General features: G+C 44.4%; 1 protein-coding gene across 11 annotated transcripts in view; it reads left to right on the forward strand.

Annotated features, from left to right (window-relative positions):
• Positions 1–20497, forward strand: part of Rin2 (Ras and Rab interactor 2) — a 216724-nt gene that overhangs the window by 44373 nt on the left and 151854 nt on the right. For 2 of the 11 annotated variants that reach the window (XM_087652224.1, XM_087652231.1), the window contains exon 3: positions 20283–20356. The gene's annotated coding sequence lies outside the window, so the exon portion shown is untranslated. 11 annotated transcript variants of the gene reach the window in all.

Below are 20497 nucleotides of genomic sequence, written 5' to 3' on the forward strand. Positions count from 1 at the left end.
TGACCCAAAGCTGCAGGTTCTCCGTGACACAGAGCAGCAACAGGTTAAGTGGAAGGAGTCCCAATGAGAATCCAATATTGATGGTGTGACAGAAGCCAGAGGCCTCAGACCAGACTGGTAACTCACTGCCACGAACGTTTGTAAGCAAAGATGTGTGGACAGAGGGTACACTGTGGGACACTGTGACATGCTCCAGCTTCCACAGTGAGATGGTCTCTATGCTTTGTTTATGTGTTGTCTTGTCTGTTTTATAATTTCTTTTGGGGGACAGGTTGCAAGGATGGAGGTTAGATATGAGGGAATGAGAAGATGAGTGAAACTGGGGTGCATTATGTGACACTCACAAAGAACCAACAAGAGTTGGGAAACGAGAACTTCGGAAATTAAACATCAAAAATTATAGCTACCGACAAATAAGTTCTCAAAAGAAGAAACACAAATGGACCAAAAAATGTTTTTAAAGTATTCAACACATTTAGCCATCAGTGTAATGAAATTAGAGGCATTTTGATATTCCCCCTCCTGTCAGAATGTCTATCACCAAGAAAAATGGTAAATTTTGAGGAGAATGTGGAAAACAGGAGCTCCTGTTACTATCGTAATAGTGTCCAGTGATGTGTCTGCGATAGGAATCTGTGGGGAGGTTTCTCCGGAAAACTAAAATTAGAAGGACCACACGAGCCACCTTATCACCATGAGCTCTCCAGAACGTACTCAAAGGACTCTGTCTTACCAAGGAGGATGCTTGTTTGAAGATGTTTGTTGCTCCTTCACCTCCAGTTAGAGGGCAATCGACAGCCTAGGAGTTTATAAGCAGAAGTGGTACACAGACTGATGGAGTTTTATGTGACTGAACAGGAAAATAAAGTTGCAGAATTATGGGACTATGTGGGGAGCAGGTAGAGTTCTGAGTAGATGTGTGTCGTTGTTGTAATGAGCACAGCCACATCAAGGACCCCGTGCCTCAGACCGTGGGAATGGCAGAGCTCTCCCTGAGACAGGCCCAGAGGGATGGAAAAGCCTGCCTCCGTCCGGTCCACATATGGATGTCATGAACCAGTGTGTGCAGAAAATCTCAAACACAGCTTCCTTCTCCTTGATGACTTCTCCCCTACAGAAATCTCCTACCAGGATGAGCTAAGCTGCCTCCCCTCATTCAGCTGTGTACAAAAATCCACCTCCTCAGTCCAGGTCTGCAACATAACTGCTGGGTTTCCAGGCTGCTGCTGATTTGTCTCCATCAGTGTACGCATCCTCCCAAAGCCAGATTTCCTGCACATGTGTCTGTGTGTCTCCCTTTCCTCCGTCTGTCACCCCAGTCAGGTCAACCCCAAAACCATGGAGGTCGCATCAGAACTAGAAAATGTTATATTAAGGTAACTCATGCAAACCCACAAATACTGTATATTCTCTCTCTCAAGTGAGAGTCTTAGTTTCTAGTTCATATAAACATAAATACATTATATAATGTATGTATAATATTTTTTTCACATGGAGAGACTGAGAGCAAAGAGATCAGGTTGACTTGTCCTGGACCACAGAGAATCACTAAGGTGGCCTTGGTATGGATGGCATCCTAGTGTTCTCTTTTGGGCATCATGGCAAGGTCCTTTCCCACCAGGAACAACCAGTGTTACAGAGCTTTGCGCTCCTTCCCCTCTCCTAGTCACGGTTACAGTCCCCAGGACAGGCTGGGGAGGGGTTACAGAAGATGGCGATGACGCTGACAGAGACCTTCCTGCAACAGCAAGTGAACTCTTTGAGGTTGGCCCTCCACGCTACCTGCACAATTAGGATGTGTATCTTTCAATGCCAACGTTAGAGTCCCTCTTCTCCCCTGGCGCATCCTGAAGGCCCCTCCAACAGTTCGAGCGCCATGTTTTACATACCACACACAGTGCTCTAGTACTGTTCAGCAGCCCTAAACTTCTGCCCACTGAGCCAAGTCCCAGGGCCACTGTTGGGCTATTTGAAATAATTCCTCACTGGGGTGCTGTCTCTGGGGATATCTCTCAGGCCTCAGGCCTGTACACACAGGAGCACAGCCTGACCTGCCTCCCCTGTGGACATCCCGCTCCTCTCTACACTGTAATAGAATCTCAGAAACTGCTTCTTCCCCTCTGTGTTTACCGTGCAGAGGCAGGCATGTGCTGCCATCAGCTCGCTGAACCGTCTTCAGAGGTTTAGTAGGAAGGCATTTTCTTTTCCCTGCATGCTCTTTCTTCCTTTTCTGCCCCCTCGACCTTATCCCCACTGTTTTCAATGATGCTTTCGAATCCTCAGTATGGTAATAATGCATACATCTTGCTTGAAATAAGTACTAGTCTTGGAACGTTTGCTATGTACGAATCCTTTTGTGCAGCTTGCATGCCCTTACGTCATGGAAGGTTGGTTGGTAGGTGCTATTCCTGTCTCCATTTTGAGTTGAAAATGAGTTGTGATATCAATGCATATTCGCCATTATTTGTAAGAGTGAGGCCATGTCTTTGTTTGGGTCAAGAGTTGGAATGTAGGGCCAGAGAGATGGCTCAGTGGGTGAAGACACCTTCTGTCATGCCTGGTGACCCGAGCAGCCTGAGTTTGGTCCTTGGGGCCCACGTGGTAGAAGGAGAGAACTGACTCCTGCAAGTTGTCCTCTGACCTCTATGTGTGCACCCTGGCACATATACACCACCCACATAAAATAATTAATTTTTAAAAATCGCAATGAGAGGATATACAGGCACAGTGATACCAGAAGCATGGCGCACTAATTCAGTTTCTGTTGGCTGTGATAAAATACTGACCCAAATCAACTTGAGATGGAAATAGCTTATTTTATCTCACAGGTTACAGCCCATCCTTAAGGGGAGCCAAGAGAGGAGCTTCAAGCAGAGCTAACTTCAGACATCTTTCCCATACAGGCCAGACCCAGTTGCCCAGGCAGGATAGGTCCTCCCACACCAATTACCAACCAAGAAAATATCTCAAAGCTGGAGAGATGGCTCAATGGTTTACACACAGTGGTTGCTCTTCCAGAGACACTAGGTCCAATTCCCAGCACTTACATGACTGCTCACAACATCTGTAGCTCCAGATCCAGAAGTCCAGCACCCTCTTCTAGCCTCCATGAGCTTATGTCAAGTTGACAAAAAACTAACCAGTGACAAGCTATGTGGGGCTCAGTTTCATGGTGGATCTGTGACAGAGTATACAGCATACATTTTTGCCATTGTGCCAGTAAGGGCCACAGAATTTAGGCTATTCTTGGGAAAAGAACTCTTTAAAGTAATTGTGACCGTAATTATATCCTGTCCATTGTTGCTCCCCATGTTTCCAGTGAAGAAGCAAAGGAAACAAACCTACCCACACACTATTCCTTTCATTCCTTGTCTGGCCCCTTTGCCTCCTGGGTTAGCACTTATCCCCAAATTCAGTGAGAAACTAGATCTTACCCGTCTGTGCCACGCATGCGACAATAGGTTGGCTGAAATTGTACAGAGTGGGGCTAGGCTCAGCTGGGAAGAACCTGGCCGTGTCCCTCGTGCACCTGAGGGTTGGCTAACGCAGGCCGAACTCACCTGGCTGACTGCTTTGTTCCAACAGCGGGCTCGGCTGGGCTCTGCTGGAGGATGTCAAGACGGGCGGGTTCCTGATCACATTCTAAGAGCAGGATAGAGCAGGAACTGCCTGGAGGATGCTTCTCTCCTGTCGTGGTTCAGGAAGAGTACAAGTAGAAACACAAAGGCCTCTTCTGACCTAGGCTTGTCGCCTCTCTGATATTCTATTGGCTAAAACACATGTCACTCAAACCTGAGTCAAGAGGAGGGACAGAATATTTGCCTTTGCTGGGAGAGTTCTTGATATTGATCTTGGCTTAAGACCAATAGGGCAGTCTACCCTCAATGGGGCAGAGCCTCGACTCTGCCTTCTGCCAGACTGGGAAACCAGAATGTGAACTTTGAAAGCTTTTGCTTCACCATTGCTAGTTTTAGTAGTAGCCTCGATTGTTCCTTAGCAATCTGCTAATTGCTCTTAGTGGTGTGCTGGGTACATTCATGTTGCGGAACCTCTTCAGTATCTCCAACGTTGGTGGGACTTTCTGCATTACGTTGTGTGGTGGCTTTGTGCATCTTAGACTCACGATGCCTTCGGAGTATGCAGCATGCTCCGCTCATAAAATGGTTTGATATGGAATCCATGGGTGCCAGTTGCTCTTGCTTGTCTAAGATAAAAGGAGTAAGGACACTGGAGCAATTTCCAGTCTTAGGGATGTCTGTGCTTTCCTGCATTTTAGGTGAAGCCTTTGGATACTGTAAAATATGCCATTTCTTTGCTTCTCTGGATACCTTGGCTCTCTTAGCTGGCGAGGATACAGTTTAGCTGGAAGGAGAAGAGGCAGCGCTTTCATGCTGGTTATAAATTTACAGGACTTTTTCCAAGTTAGCATGGAAAAGACTTGCTGTTTTATGCTTCTTCTGAGCTCTAAGTCATAAAGCATATGCTAAGGTTGGCATGACTGCTGAGTTCTTGGCTGTGCATAGAAGTCTGCAGAAGAAATCTTTGCATGATTGAGTATCTTCCCAACTCTCCTAAGTTCTTTATACTGAGTCCATGCTTCGTCTAAGCGGGCAGGCAGGCAGGCAAAGAAACACAGGAGCCCAGTGATGGTACCACAGTGACATCCTCTTATTTGTCCTGATGGAGCATTCAGATAAGGTCTTCGTGAAATTGTATGTCACATTAATACCATCAAAATGTCTGTGTTTGGGGGCTGAAGGGATGGCTTGTTGGTTAAGAGCAGCACTTCAGAGGACCCATTAGGTTCTCAGAATCCTTATGGGGGTCAGGGTTCACAGTTGCCTATAATTCCAACACCAGGATATTCATTGCCCTCTTCTGGTCTCCAAGAGCACACACACTCACATGCACCTACCCACACAGAGACACATAGTTAAAAATAATAAAAGTAAATCTTTCTAAAGTGCCTATATCCTTAGTGGCATGTTTCTGTCTATATAGATTACCATAACCCAAGAGAAGGAAACCACACGTGTACATGTGGTTTAATAAGTGTCACCTTGTGCTGGGTAGATTTATGTCAACTTGACACAAACTATAGTCACTGAAGAGGAGAAAACTTCCATTGAAGAAATGCTAATGCTTCCATCAGTTCAGACTGTGGGCCAGCCTGTAGAGCAGTTTCTTAATTAGTGACTGATGGGGCTGGGAGGTAGCAGCCATTGTGGGTGGGGCCACTCCTGGGATGGTTGTCCTGGGTAAGAAAGCAAGTTGAACAAGAATGGGAAGCAAGCCAGTAAGCTCACCCACTCCATGACCTCTGCATCAGCTCCTGCTCCCAGGGTCCTGCCCCTGTTTGAGTTCTTGCCCTGACTCCTTTCCATTATGACCAGTGATATGAAAGTATAAGGCATATAAACCCCTTCCTCCCCAAATTGCTTTGGTCATGGCATTTTTTTTTTTGCAGTCCAGGTCCTTTATTTCCTTTGTGTACATTAGGCCATGAGTCCGTATGGAATGGGCTCCCGCAGCTCAGGCTCCTTCCCGTTAGTCCTCACAAAGTGGGCTTCTCTGGGAGGCGCAGGCTGGCGCTTCAGCTGAACCCAGGTGCCCTTCTCTTTGGCTTCCTTTTCCTTCTGCTCGTTCTCCTTCACCCGCTTCAGGAAGCTGTCTCTGCTCTTTGAGTGCTCGATGTGCTCAGTCCGCACATTGATCCTCTTGGCCAGAATCTTGCCTTTAACTTGCTTGTTTACAATGATGCCCAGGGCATGCTGGGTGACATAGACTCTTCCAGTTTTGAACAGTGCCCATTCCCTTGATGTCTACAATATCACCCTTCTTGTAGATTCACATGTATGTGGCCAAAGGAACGACTCCATGTTTCCTAAAAGGTCTAGAGAGCATGAGTACCCCTCCTCTTTCCTTTTGTGTTCATCATTTTGGCAAGTTACTGGAAGATGGCTGCCCCGGCTGGTCATGGCATTTTATTACAGCAATAGAAACCCAAACTAAAACCTACCTTTTGACTCTCTTATTTGGGAGTTCCCCAAAATCAGATACTGGGATCTAGACACCAGTCATCGACTAGGAAGATGACTCTAGGAAAGATGGTGGGAGAGAGAAAACAGGGAAATGGGACAGGGAGGGAAAAGTAGCTGGCAATCCTTGAGTTACAATGGTGAGAAGACCAGGCATATTTAGCAGAAACCACCCACTGATGTTTGATTTTTGAGCTTTTTCTTGCTAGCAATATGCAGGATATTGTCCTTTTAGGGCTCCTAGGCAGCCACTGTGAGCCATAGCTTCTGATTGACCTTCTAATCACAAGGTAGAGCAATCCATCTTGCATAGCAGGCTGCGTGCTACCCAACGGTGTTAGTGAGTTATGAATATGGAGTACAGTCTTGGCTTACGGCATTTTCAGTTTATGGTGGGTTTAGGAAGGCATAACCCCATGGTAAACTGAGAGACATATTATGTATATGAACAGCTTTTTACTGTGGACACTGGGGCTCAGTCCTTTTGGGCCATGTGGGAGCTGTTGTGGACCTCACCCAAGAGAACAGGGAGCAGGGGTGTGTATCTGCACTCCTGTCCTCTGTTGAGGAAGACTGTTCCAAGGGCCAGTGACTCTTTTGGTACTTCTCACCCAGGAGTGATCTGGGTGTGCTCTTGCCCCTAGTAAGTTCTGAATAAGAGTCACAGAGCCCCAAAGTGGGAATAGTGGGCCTCAGGGGACATGTGTGTGTGCGGTTTCCTGATAGTCTTGTCAATTATATTGGATTAAGAAACACCTAAGAGCACCTGAATAAAATATCCCGTTGGGTGAGTCTGTGAGGACATTTTTGGAGATAGTCCCTTAGGATCTGACCTAATCAATTGATTAACCACTTGAAAGATGCATAATGATAGCATTATGGGAGGTGGTAAAGGTAGTCACGCAGCCTTATGTTCAGAAATAGCTAACTGGGAGTTTGTCCTTAAGGGCCATAACTTGTCCTGGACTCTTCTGTCTTCCCTTTCTCTTTTTCCTGTCTGTCGATATGTGAAGAGCAGCCTCTTCTACACATACTTGCTCCAGTGGCTTCCTGCGCCAAGTGCAGGGCGATAAGCAGCTATGGACTGAACACTCTGAAACCATGATCCAAATAAATCCTTCCTTCCCTAAGTTGTGTCTTCTGAGCATTCAGTTACAGCAAAGAAAAAGAAAAGTCTAAACCATATTTTGCTAATATCTGTGACTGCACACTCAAGAGATTGAGAGCGAAGGAAGGAGTAGCATTTAGTACTAGGCACAACAGAACCTAAGATCTTCCATCACTATGTAAGCATTTTTTAAAAGGAACATATATGGAACGCCACATTTAATTTTAGGCAGAAAAACATGTTTGGAGCAAACTCTTAATTTTTTATAAGACAAAGTCTCACCATGTAGACTAGATTGGTCTCACAGAAATCCACCTGCCTCTGGCCCACAGATGGCTAGGATTAAAGGCATGTGCTTCTGTTCTCTGCCTAAGCTCCCATTCTTAAAAATGGCTTTAAGTATAATGTATATGCCATAAATTTTGCTTTAAGTATATACATATGGGTATTTTGGTACTTTATACAACGTCCTAGACATTTCATAAAATGGAGTGATGCAATACGTGGACTTTTGGGACTAAACCACTTTCACTCACTTATGTTACTAAAGTAACTCACAGGCCAGTTTGTTTCCTTTCATGTCTTTTTTTATTAATTAATTCTTTTATTTATTTACATCCCAAATGCCGCCTCCCTCCCAGTCCCTCCTTGAAGAGTTTCCCTCCTCCAACTCCCTCTTCATGTGATCAAGCAAGCTCAGTCAGCCATCAGGATCTCCAGGGAGAGAGGGAGGATTAAAGAAAGAAAGGAGAATTAGACAACATTATCGTATGACCACCAGCAAGTGCTGAAGCACCTTTAATTTTCCCCAGTCTGCTTTTATACCATTCTAAGTACATGCAAAGAATAGGGTCAGTTCTAGGTCAAGGAACAAACAAAACATGAACAAAATACTCAAGGAACAAACAAGGCAACAAACGAAGTCCCGTGATATTCGGGGACTTAACAAGATGATTGAGATCTTGAACCTACTTCTTTGACCTACCCCAATGCCAAGTTCTTGCCAATATCCTAGAGGTGGCATCAAGAGCTTTCCACATTCACCTCTGAGAGGGTGCCCCCGAGTATCCCCATGTCCTGGGGCATCAAGTCTCTACAGGATTAGGTGCATCCCCTCCCACTGATGCCAAACAAGGCAATCTCCTGCTACATATGTGCTATGGCCTTGGACCAGCCCTTGTATGCTCTTTGGTTGATCATCTGGGAGTTTCCAGGGATCCAGGTTAGTTGACACTGTTGGTCTTCCTATGGGGTTGCCATCCCCTTTAGCTCCTTCAACCCTTCCCCTCACCCTTTCATAGGGATCTCTGACCTTCGTGCAGTGCTTGACCCTTTTATGTCTTAATTAGATTTCATTGTATAAATGCCCTGAATTTCATTTATGTATTCTGGGTTGGTAGAGATTATGATTGTTTTGGCTCTATTATAATTTACAAGCTGCTATGTAGAATGTCCTCATGCAAGATTTTTATTTCATTTTGAGTGTAATTTCTGGGTAATAAAAGTATGTACTTATTTCTTTACGAAGCTGCTGAATTGTTTTCCTAAGAGAATGTAGTAATTTATATTCCCCCAGTTGTGTCTGAGCGTCGACATTTTTTGAGCCACGTCCATCACCCACAGCTGCTATCTCAGATCTTCTATTTCACCTCCTTAGGTAGTTCTGCTGCCCTGTCTGGTGGTCTGAGCATTTCCCTGATGATTCATGGCGCCGAACATCTTTCCATGTGCTGACCTGTCATTTGTATTCCTCCCTTGGTTTAGTATCAGTTTACATCTTTGGTTTATTTTGTGTTTCATTGCTTTGTTTTCACCAAGTGGCAAGTGTTCCTAAGAATTACAGGATTACTTTTCCAAGTTCAAAACTACTTCAACATAAAAAAGTAAATAGAATTCTAGTACACATTACTTCCTGCCATAATGGTGTACTTAGGAATTGTTTCATAAGATGGACAGTGTCACCAAAAAAAAAAAAAAAATCTAAAAAGGGCAAGAGGGAGTTGGGTTGTAAGTCACTGGCCAGAGACAGCGATTGTCGGGCGGCGGCTCAGTAGATCTTTTTAAATGGGGAGACCCTCCTGAGCTGCTGGAAATGGGTAGCTGGTGATTAGAAAAGACTTGAAGATACTATTTACTGTCTTCCTCTCTCCAGTTCCTGCAGGAGTTGTTCAACTTCTCTGTCCTTTCCCTTTGGATATAGTGGAGAATTGCCAGCCATAGTGCATGTGACCATGGGCTATTAGACCATAAAAGGGAGTGAGCATGCTCAGTGGCACACCTGCGCCATGGCGGGTCTCTCAGTGTGTTGCCCTTCACAGTGGCCTCTTGCCCATCAGTCTCCTCTTTCGCTCACACCGAACCCTCTCTGTCTTAGCATTTCTCATAGAACAAAAGTGAGCCAAACACATGCCTGTAACTGACGGAGTTAAAACAGCAACCAGTGGGCACGTTATCCAATATCAGATGACATTTAAAAAAAAAAAAATGAGGCAGAAAAAAATGTTGTTCAATTTATTTGCCATCTCCTGGCTTTCAGTTTTCCAAATGCTCAGTGAGAAGCAACTTGTCATTCACTAAATCTTCTGGAGCCTCACAGCATACAGGATGTTGCATGGGGCTAAAAGAGGCTCATCCTGAGCCAAAGCCCTTCAGCACATTCCCCCAAGACACTTTCTCTGTGGCAGAAGAAATGCGGGATGTTAATTAAAGGGGCACAGCATGTGCTCTTGGTTACAATAAGCTACAAGATTAAGTAAATGAGGCAGAAGTTGGTGAGTGCAGATTCCTGAATGGCACAGTGTAGAAGATTAACGAATAGAGCTGAGATTTTAAAATTCTCTCCTCTACATTTTCTATGGCTTTGTTTTGCTTTTTTTTTTTTGTGATAAAAATGGTACTTTTGGTGCAGGAAAAAGATTCACTCACGATGGGCTGTTATATGGTAATTCTGTAACCAAAAATATTGCCAAATTCAACCAGAAAATATTGTCTTTGTGTCTGGCATGTGGTTTTAACATGTTTTATGGAGCTTGGCATTTGGAAACGTAGCCATCTTATAGAAAAGTAGACGTGTTAGTAAAATCATCCCAAATGTTTCATGTGAAATGGACGCTAATATCGGTTGGGTCTTACTAAGTGAGGAAATGTGCTATGTGGTTCAGAATAAAACTCTGTATCCTTAGTTGCTGAACACAGAAAGCAAATGTTTCTTGCATTTGTTCTAACCATTTCTTGGCAGGTGGAATGTAAGTGTGTACTTGAAAAGTTACAAGTGATGTACAAAGCTGGGATTGCTGAGTTTTGATTAACTCGGCTCCAGGAGACTCACAGCTACTCAGAAGCTATACCCAGGCTGTCTGCTGTGGGCTCAGCTCTCTCGAGCATTTAGGTTTGTGAGTGGTACGTGGATAGGTGATGATGTACACCTTCTCTGCCCCCTTTCTGTCTCTTCCTTGGCGCTTCCACCAGCCTGAGACTTCCTGATGCTGTCTCATGGTGACTGATTACAACACCTGCTGTTGTCATGTAGCATTCTGCCCAACACTGCTACCCCTACCCACCCACATTGCTAAAGTCCTTCAGCCTCTGATTTTAAAGTCTACATGGCCATCCATAAGGCCAAAATAAACCAGATCCCCTCCAAACATTAATTCAACATTATGTCTTATAAATATTAATGTTCGATATTATGTTTTATAAAATTTGGTTATGTCTTATTTTTCTACCCACAAAGAGGCTCAACACTTGTTTCTGCATGGTAGTAGTAAGCTCATACGTCAGGTTTGAGCTTCAGGCTGTGAGTGTTTGATTCCAGAAGGTTCCGAAGCGATGGATTCCAATAACTTTGAAGATTGCTTGTGGGATAATTGTGTTTGCTTGTCTTGTTTATTTGCTTTCATTTGAATGAATTTAATTTCATCCTCTTATATGAAGCTATTAGGTGATTCATTTTTGAGAATTAAATTAATCTAGAGAAAAGACAGAGAGGCAAAAAGTCTTACGTGTAAAAATAAAAGTAATAAAAGCAAAAAATCAAAGTTTAAGTTTGGAGGGCACATAAAGGAATATTGAAGAGGAGCCAAAAATCTTACATTGCTCACATTTTCTTCTAACAAGTCCTGAGTTCGCTAAGAAGGTTCAGTTCTTTTGTGTGGTGGTACTGGGGTGACACAGTTCACTTTGTCAGCGCTGTGTTCCTTGGGCCTTGCTCTGGGAAGAGGCTTTTCCGCCGCTTCTTCGCCCTTCCTAAAAGCAGAAGCCACACTGACATTCTGCGTGGGGTTTGCTGATACATAAGTGTGTTTATGTGGTTTCTATCTGTAGTCCCCACACCCCTGCTCCCTAACCTTTTCTTTCGGATAATGTGAATCATGGATGTGTTTTTCTTTTTTTCTACCCTCATCACCATGATTCAGTACCGTTCACTTCCTCTGGATCACTAAACTGCCCCACAGCCCCCTGGGAAGCTGATTTGTCATGGCTGAGCAAGCCGCCTTGCGTGCCATTGGCCAGCACCAGCTTAGCAGCTGCCCTCAGGGAGTGGGATGAAGGTGGCGGCCACATCCTGCTTTGGGGAAGTAACAAAAGCCTCAGGGCCTTGAGGATGTGTATACTTTGTAGCCATGCATGGATTCCTCTTTATGTGTAACACACATATAAATCTTATGTTGAGAAAAGGCAAATCTGTCTCATTCAGGGACTCACTTTTACTCACAAGGTACAGTTATTAAGAGTTGAGCAGGGGTTGAGGATTTAGCTCAGTGGTAGAGCGCTTGCCTAGCAAGCGCAAGGCCCTGGGTTCGGTCCCCAGCTCCGGGAAAAAAAAAAAAAAGAGTTGAGCATCCTCCACACGGATGCATGGTGCATGAGCCATGTTTGTGAGTGGGTTGAATTTTACCATATAGATGCAGCTTTGAACATCATATACTCCAAACACATTTGACCCTACTCGAGTCTAATTTCAGAGACATTCAAAGGAAAGAGTTTTGTTTTTTTGTTTTTTGTTTTTTGTTTGTTTGTTTGTTTGTTTTGTTTTGTTTTTTTGGTTTTTGGGGTTTTTTTGGTTTTTTTGGGGGGGGTTGTTTTTTGTTTTTTGGTGGGGTTTTTTTGTTTGTTTGTTTGTTTGTTTTGCTATTGCTCCTTAGACAAGACAAAGTCATTCTGAAAGTGGTACCTTAAAAGCTCAATTATTTCAGTAGCTTCCACTTGTTTATGGAAAGCTCTGAGACTATCAGCCCCAAAGGTAGATGGGATCCCACCTCCACAGGATGCCCTTTTCTTACTTATAGTAAAACCTTTCAGGCTCATGAGTCAGAGTAGTTTAAGAATGGGGACAAACCTTTAAAGTAGTCACAGGCTGGACAGGTGTCAGAAGATCAGATTTTACTTTGAGCCTTAGGTAAAGTTGAGACTGAATTTTTAGCTCAAGTTTCCTATAAGCTTCCCAACATGGAAAGTTAGAGATCGAAAAGCTGGTAGCAAACAGTGCCTCCTGGCAAGGGTTGGACATCACTGACCTAAGTTGAATCACACACACACAAAGCTTGATCAAGAGACAGAGAGAAGGTTCAGTCTTTAAAGGCCCCTACCACCAAGCCTAGCAAAATGGAAGCTAAAAGATACTAGAAAACTACTAGTATTTAAACTAGATTTAAAAAAAATCACTCCACAGCCAATAGCTTGTCGGGGTTCAGCAACTGGTGAGGGCCAAGGCTGAGGATCAAGTTCTCATGGCTTGGATTAAGAGTCTGAGCTTCAGTCAAGAGTTAAAAGCACCCATTGCCGTTCAAATTCAGATTCATGTGAATTTCAGTAGTCGTGTGTTACGATTTCATGATTGTCAGTGCTCATAGATTCCAAGAATATGAGGTCACAAAAGCTGCACATAGAAGCTAGGAAGATGGCTCAGCGGTTAAAGCACTTGCCACGCAACCACGAGGATCTGAGTTCACAGTGCCAGCACCATGTAAAGTGGTGGGCTGGGAGGGAGAGATGCTTGTGGGCGCATTCCTATGACAAGATGGAAACTAATAGGGCATCCGTCAAAAGAGACTTTAAAACATTAAAAGAGGTTGTGACATGGTTTAAAACACCAAAAATAAGCTAGAAGCAAATTTTTTTAGTTAGCTGAGGTATTATGGGAGATCTGTCTTTGAAGTAACATTCTACACTTGTGAAAGAGACAACCTAGAGACATCTGAAAAGATGCCGGGTCCATGGCGTGATGTAGAGTACACCAGTAGACAGTCTGCAATGATTTCTTTATGTAAAAATGTGTGTGTGTGTGTGTGTGTGTGTGTGTGTGTGTGTGTGTGTGTGTGCGCGCGCGCGCGCGCGCGCGCACAGGAACGTCACATATGAACACATTTGAGGGGTCACACATTCCATGTTCTTGACACTTAGCAAGATTCATTTCTAGGTGAATAAAGATTAGAATGTGTTTTAGTCAGGTAGCGTGGTCATAACAAAATACTACCAAGGTAATGCCTTGTACAACAGAGATATACGCTTTTAGTTCTGAAAGCCAGGAGGGCTGAGATCAGAGTGCCAACATGGTTGGGTTCTGGTGAGGGCTGCTTCCAGGCTTGCCGCAAGCTTCCTGGCGTGCAGCTGGCTTCCTCCTCCCTCCATCCTCACATGGTGGAGAATGTGAGTGAGCACTCAGGGCACTGAGGTCACAACACCATCGTGAGGGGATCTGGATGGGACCCAGGCATTCAGTCCAGAACCCAATACTCTCTGTTTACATACATTTGTTTTCAGTTTTTTCCAAGAATATTTGTAATTTAATCATCAAGATTGTATTTTCATTTGGAACACTGGGGCAGAGAACTGGAAGGAACTAGAAATTCAAACTTTTAAGCTTTTATTTTTATGCAATGGTAGATTCTGTGAGAGTGGGGAGTATTTAGTGTGTATGCGGTCATGAGAATTGAACCTACGACTTAAGATTAGCAATCTACCAACTCTGGTTTCTGTAGATCCTTCAGTTTAATGACTTTGCAGAGATGTGTGTGTATGTATATGAAAACCCACAGCTTCTAGTCCAGTGTTCTTTTTGCTATAATGTGTGGCAAATTAATCATATTAAAGTAAGACAATGGCTTTATATAATTGTAATTAGGTTTAAAGTCCAAAACAGACACATGGTGAACTGTGTCCTCAGCTCCTCCCTATCCCCCACCAGCCCATTTGTCCCACTCGCACCAGCCCTATTTGTCACAGTTAAGTCCTTCAGCTACAGGTAAGGCAGGTAGCCAGAGTGTGGTTGTTGCTTGTAAGATATGAAGAGAAGATGGGGGCTGATTTTAAGAAAGGCTTTTTGAATGGGAAATGACTAGATACTACTTTTAGATGCTACTAGATGCAGACTTCCTCAGAGAGAGTGGGAGGGGGGGAGGAAGAGAGGTAAGGGGAGAGGAGGGGGAGGGGAGAGAGAGGGAGAAGGAGAATGAGAATACAATCTTGTTCGTTCAGGCAGGCTAACAGTAAACCTCTGCCTAGAGGAGGGGGAGAATGGAACAGAGAAGTGGGGGAAGCCGTGTCATTTTGAATTAAGCCAGCATGAGGATTAACACGTGACAGGAACATGTAGCCTTACAGCAGGGAGGGGAGCTTCACCGGCAGAAAAAGCAACCCCAGAGCGTTAGTGCAAAGATGCTGAGAGCAGAAAGAAGGAAAGGGGAAAGCAAGGATGCTTTTCTGAGGAGGTTTGCACCAACCCACCAGGCTTGTGTGACTGCAACCCCGGAAGCTACTTTCCTGAGGGCCAGGAATTCAAGAGAGTAAAATGACATTACCTCATCAAAGAGACAGTGACTCCACCCATCTCTTTACATTGGTTTATAGTGAACTATCTATCTGAGGAGTGGTCCAGATCATTGACATCGCCCAACTAGAATTCAGATTTTTACATAGACCCAAGATTTTATCCTCTTGACCATTTCCTTTAATGCTCTTGCATCACACACATCCCACACCACCCCACCCATTCCCAAGTAGCAACACTAAAATCATCTGGTAGATGGACTAAAGGTAGGAAATAGAGCCCATTTTCACCATGAAAATCTAGAGATGCATTTTCAAAACTGCTCACAAGAGGGGCTGGCTATTCATGTCTGGGTTGGAGTGTTAGTGCCCACCCTCCTGTGTAGCCTCCATGGCAGGTCCTTAGTGAGGAGAACTTAGTGAGCCAGAACTCTAACTTGCACTCCTAGACAAAGAACCAAGGGAATTTTTGGAAGGAAGCACCAAACAGTAAAGGAATGCAAGATTTTGACTCTTCAACTTTCACATCTCTTTCTAAACAAGGACAGTGACAACAAAAACAATCACGAATTTTAGGAACTTTGCAAGCATAGCTGAATACACTGGTTTGGAGGTCAGCAAGGAAAGACCAGGATCTCCCTGAGCCAGCTCAGTCTCCTGCATACCTTTTCACTGCCTTGCAGACCATTCTAACCCTACCAGGTTGTTTACTTTGCCCCCTAGAATCCAAGTCCCTTTGTTGGAGAAGAGCATGAAAACTATCCTATAATTTCTGGTTCAGTAATTCAGGGGCAGGGGCAGTGAATTTATTTATTTATCCTTAATTTCCAAGAGTACATGTAGGTAGCAGGCATGGGAGTGAGGGGAAGTCAATCTAATCTGTAGCATTTGGTGATTTCTCTGTGGCAGAAAAGTATTTGCACAGGACTACCAGGGACTTAACAAATGGCTGGCAAAATCACTGTGTGTTTACCCATTAGTTCTTGCAAGCTTGCCCAGTGTGTTGCTGTAGGTGGTCTGGGCACTGCTGGGCTGGACTGGGTTTTGTCTTCACACTGGGAATTCTGTGCACCACTGGCCTCTAAGTCATGGCCACTCTGGTGATTGGTGACTGGTGACCCATGGTTCCTCACCTTCAGCTGGCCCCCACTGTTCCCACCACCACTGCTGTCTGTCTGCATGCCTTTGATCTTGTGACCTGTACTGCTCCTTACCCAACTTCTTAAGAGAGACACCTGAATTTTATCTTAGATGTCTTTCGATCTTCCCACACGCAGTTAAGTTTTCTGCCCCTAAATAGATCTTACATGTGTGCCCCATCCTTTATATTTATCTCATGTGCATGCTATTCCCCAATATGGTTGGCCTTCTGCCACTGTACAGTCCTGCTCAGAGCTAGTTAGTGGTTAAAACTATTCTGAGTTTGGGGTTCAATAAATCAGAACAGAACAGAACCTTAGAACTTAAATCTGTGACTGGTTTTCAAGTTTTTGAACAGGTAGCCAGCCAGCTTTGAGATTGGGCCTCATTGTCCACTATAGTGTGGAACCTAAATGTCATTGCATGGTCTACAAGACATTTCTGCATGCCCTGGCCAGACTCTGATCCCCTTCCATAAGTTCTCAAGGCTCCTGCAGTGGTGTCAACATTGGATCTGTGGTTTCCCCAGAGCACGGGCTTACCTCTCATTGTTCTTCCTACCTGGTCTGTCCGTCTACCCATCCTCCTAGGCTTACCTGAGAGGTTACCTTCTTTGCCAAGTTTCTCTTGGAATAACTTCTACTTTCCACCCTCTGTTCCAAGTCACCACTCTCAACTTTAGTAATGATCTCATAGGTGCCTGGGGAGTGTGGTATTTGTGTATGTCGTCACTCATTGACTGCTAGGTGTGTTGTAGATTCTAGATGGTATGAGTGAGTTGTGGGTATACATTACCCATTAGTACATAAACTGTGGAAGGTCAAAACAAAAAAAAGTAGACTTTTTTTAAATTTAGAATCATGACAATGAAAAACAGTCAATCACTAACTAGGAAGTGACAATATGGAAATAAAGGCTGTACAACTTACAGGGCCTGGAGGCATAGGTACATACAATGCCTGGAGGCTACATACTGGATATCATAGTGTATGTGAGTGTATATGTGTGTGTGTGTGTGTGTGTGTGTGTGAGAGAGAGAGAGAGAGAGAGAGAGAGAGAAAGAGAGAGACAGACAGACAGACAGACAGACAGACGAGACAGAGACAGACAGACAGAGGAGTAGTGTCTTCAGAGCAAGGAGACAGGAATTCCAAAAGGTCACAACTGTCACTCAGAGACTGTAATTCTGGCTTCTCTGCAAAGCCCATAGAGGGTGAGGTGATCAGAAGAACTAGGTGGGTCTCATCTTACTGTCCCATAGGGAAGTGGTTTCCAGAAGGTGGTTTATAGAAGGCGGATGTCTGGATCAACCACATTGAGGAAGTAGGAGGAGGTAAACAGCGAAGATTGTGTGCAAGGTGACAGAGCCCTGCTTCTGGTAGAGGAAAACCAACCTTATCTTCAAAGTGGATGCAGCAACAATGTAAATGTCTAAGGATTCACTTCGCAAGGACTAGACCTGGTTTATTTCTCTCCTGAAGAATCTTAAAGGATGTTTACAGGCTGGGTAGGGTTATAGTCTCCCGAATCTTCAGGCCTGTAAAATCATTCTCTGGGCTATCCACCCTTAGGATAGACCCTGGCATATTTTCATTGTAGATGGCTCAGTGGTCTGATCTCTGGAAGACATTGCAGACTAGGAATGTTGTGGTGCTGGTGTGGCAGAAGTTGACCTGCTTCTTAATACTTAGGGTGAGACCTGTAAAGAGTTGACCATTCTGCAATGGGCTTCTCAAAGCCTGCCTATAAATAAGATTTTGTTCTGTTTGTAAATGAGTCCCCCAAATGACAAGAGTCCCCAGGAGCTTTGCAGTGGAATTGATGGAAGAACCCGTATTCATATGGAGAGATACAGAACTCAGGAATGCAAAGCCAGAGCAGATACAATGACAGCTTGATTCTAGTTTACAGCTCTAGCTGGGCCTCTCTTCACTGCCCCTCTCTGAGAGGCCTCAGCCTCCCAGGTGTTGGGATTACAGTGGTGTAGAAGAACATCTGTGGTGCCTCTGCTTTGGGGACTGATTCTCCCAGAGCAGCAGGAGCCTGCTGGCTTACACTGGTAAGCCCTACACACCTGCAGATCCTGACGGTGAAGCACCGTGGCATCCGTTTGGATGAGCATAACCACATTTTAGTTATTAATGGTCACTCTCTCCTGCTCACTTTAGCATGCACATTAGAGTTTACATTTTACACTGTAATTTAACTTGCAAGACACTTGTATGATTCAAATGTGCTATCATTATGTTCTCTGCAGTGGACTCTGTAAAAGAAGCTGATGATTATATTCTTTTTTACATTCACTTTTTATTACTGTTTTTGTTCTTTGGGTTTATTATTTTATTTATTTATTCACTTTACATCCAACCTCAGGCCCCTTTCCTCCCAGCACCCCCTCTTGCAGATCTTCCCTCTATTCCACCCTCCTCTCCCCCACACACTACCCATCCCCACTCCCCCCACCGCAATCCCCATCTTCCCACCTTCCCCCACCCTCAGCACATCAAGTCACTGCAGGACTAGCCTCATCCTCTCCCCCTGAGGCTAGCCCAGTTAGGGGAACAAGATCCACAGGCAGGCAACAAAGTCAGGCTCAACTCCTGTTCCAATCATTGGGGGGCCGCATGAAGGCCTTTTAATTGTTTTTAATTATGTGTAAGTATGCATAAATGGGTGCAGGTGCCCTGGAGCCAGAATTACAGATGCTTATGAACAACCTGGTGTAGGTGCTGGGAACTGAACTTCTGTCCTCTGTTCTCAACCACTGAGCCAACTCTCCAGCCCTATATACTTTTATGCTGGCTGAGCAATGTAGTAGATCACATTTCTAAAAACAATTCTACACACTGAATGTTTGTTTTCTCGGTGAGGAGACTGAGGCACTGAAGGACTGCTCCAAGTCATGATCATTCCCTGGGACAAAGATTCTCTGTTTTAGCTGTCCTCCAACCGTAGCGATAAGAACCTGCCTGTCACTGGGGATCCTTACCTTAGTTGAAGCTCACAGGTGATGAACATGATGAAGACCAGAAAGTTGCACACTGAGATCTGAAGGCTGAGTCAAGGTTGTGTTTTGCCCTAGGTAGCGATTTGACCTCATTTGAGTGAAAGTGGGTGCTTGATGGTGAGATGTGCTTTGTGCATCTCTGTACCCCCTCTAAGGCAGCTGTTCTCAACCTGAGGGTGGCAGCCCCTTTGGCAGGCAAATCACCCTTTCACAGGGGCCATCTACATCCATCAGAAAAATACAGATGTCTAAATTATGTTTCAAAATAGTAGCAAAATTACAATTACAAAGTAGCAACAAAAAATAATGTTGGGGGTACAAAATGAACTGTGTTAAAGGGCCACAGCCTTAGGAAGGTGGAGAAGCACTGCTCTAGCCCTAGCATATGAGACTTACTGTACCACGGACATCTTTTAGGATGAGGCAGGTGTATTTGTTATTTGTGGGTCGCATTAGTAAAGTGTTCTTCTAAGGCTATGGCCAAGATGAAGAGATGAGGGTACACTTACATTGTATCCAGGTTCTTTCCTTCTTGGTTCCCTCCTGAGGCTAGTGGCTATTTCGCATAGGTGATTTTGGGTTCTTTCTCAGACCAGATCTCTAAAATGGATTCTCAGGCTCCCTAAAGCTTAGAGCTGCTCCTCTATGGTACGGGGTTGATTTGGGGATCTCTTTGAGATAGAATCTCTCAACACTGCTCGCTCAGACTTGCCTGGAACTTACTACGTGACCCAAGTTGACCTTGAGCTCACAATTCTCCAGCCCCAGCCTGGGTTGGGAGCCCAGCTTTTGTCCCATTGTTGTCTAGCACCAATTCAAGCACCGAGAGATGATCACAAACAGTGTTTATGTGATTTCTTTTTTAACTTCAATGTGGCTTCTGACCATTCCAAAATGGCTGTGAAAATGGCTAAGGAGCGTCCAGCTTCTCCGTTGCAACTGCTTCAGTGACCTTAGATTTCAACCTATGCAGTAATGCTGGCCTCCTCTCCAGTCTTACCAAATTCATTTGATCCTCTTACGTAAATTAGCCACTCTCACGAGCCAAGTGTTTAGATTTGCTTTTCCTGCTGCTGCACTTGTTGTTATCACGGGCCAAAAGCATATTTACCAAAACCCCTTTAGTTTTACTGAGCCTTGGTTTTTGGTTTTTGTTATTTGTTTTGTTTTGTTTGTTTCTTAATTAGATAAGATTCCCGTTTTCTGGGTGCTTCTTTTCTAGAAATTATCCTTCTGATCCACTGTACTGGCTGGAGTCTGCTGATGCCTCTGGAATTCTTACTGGCCTTTCATCCTGTGAGTTCATTGTGATGTCTGTGCAGGCACAATAGCTGGGTGCTGGGTCTGTCCCTCGGCAACTGACTTCTTTGTACAGGTGGAATTCAACCCCTATTAGCAATAACTTTCCATTCTTCCTGTCGGAAGGGACACTTTGAT

This window comes from Rattus norvegicus, chromosome 3 (genome assembly GCF_021556685.1).
Source record: "Rattus norvegicus strain SHRSP/BbbUtx chromosome 3, alternate assembly SHRSP_T2T, whole genome shotgun sequence".
NCBI classification, from domain to species: Eukaryota; Metazoa; Chordata; class Mammalia; order Rodentia; family Muridae; genus Rattus; species Rattus norvegicus.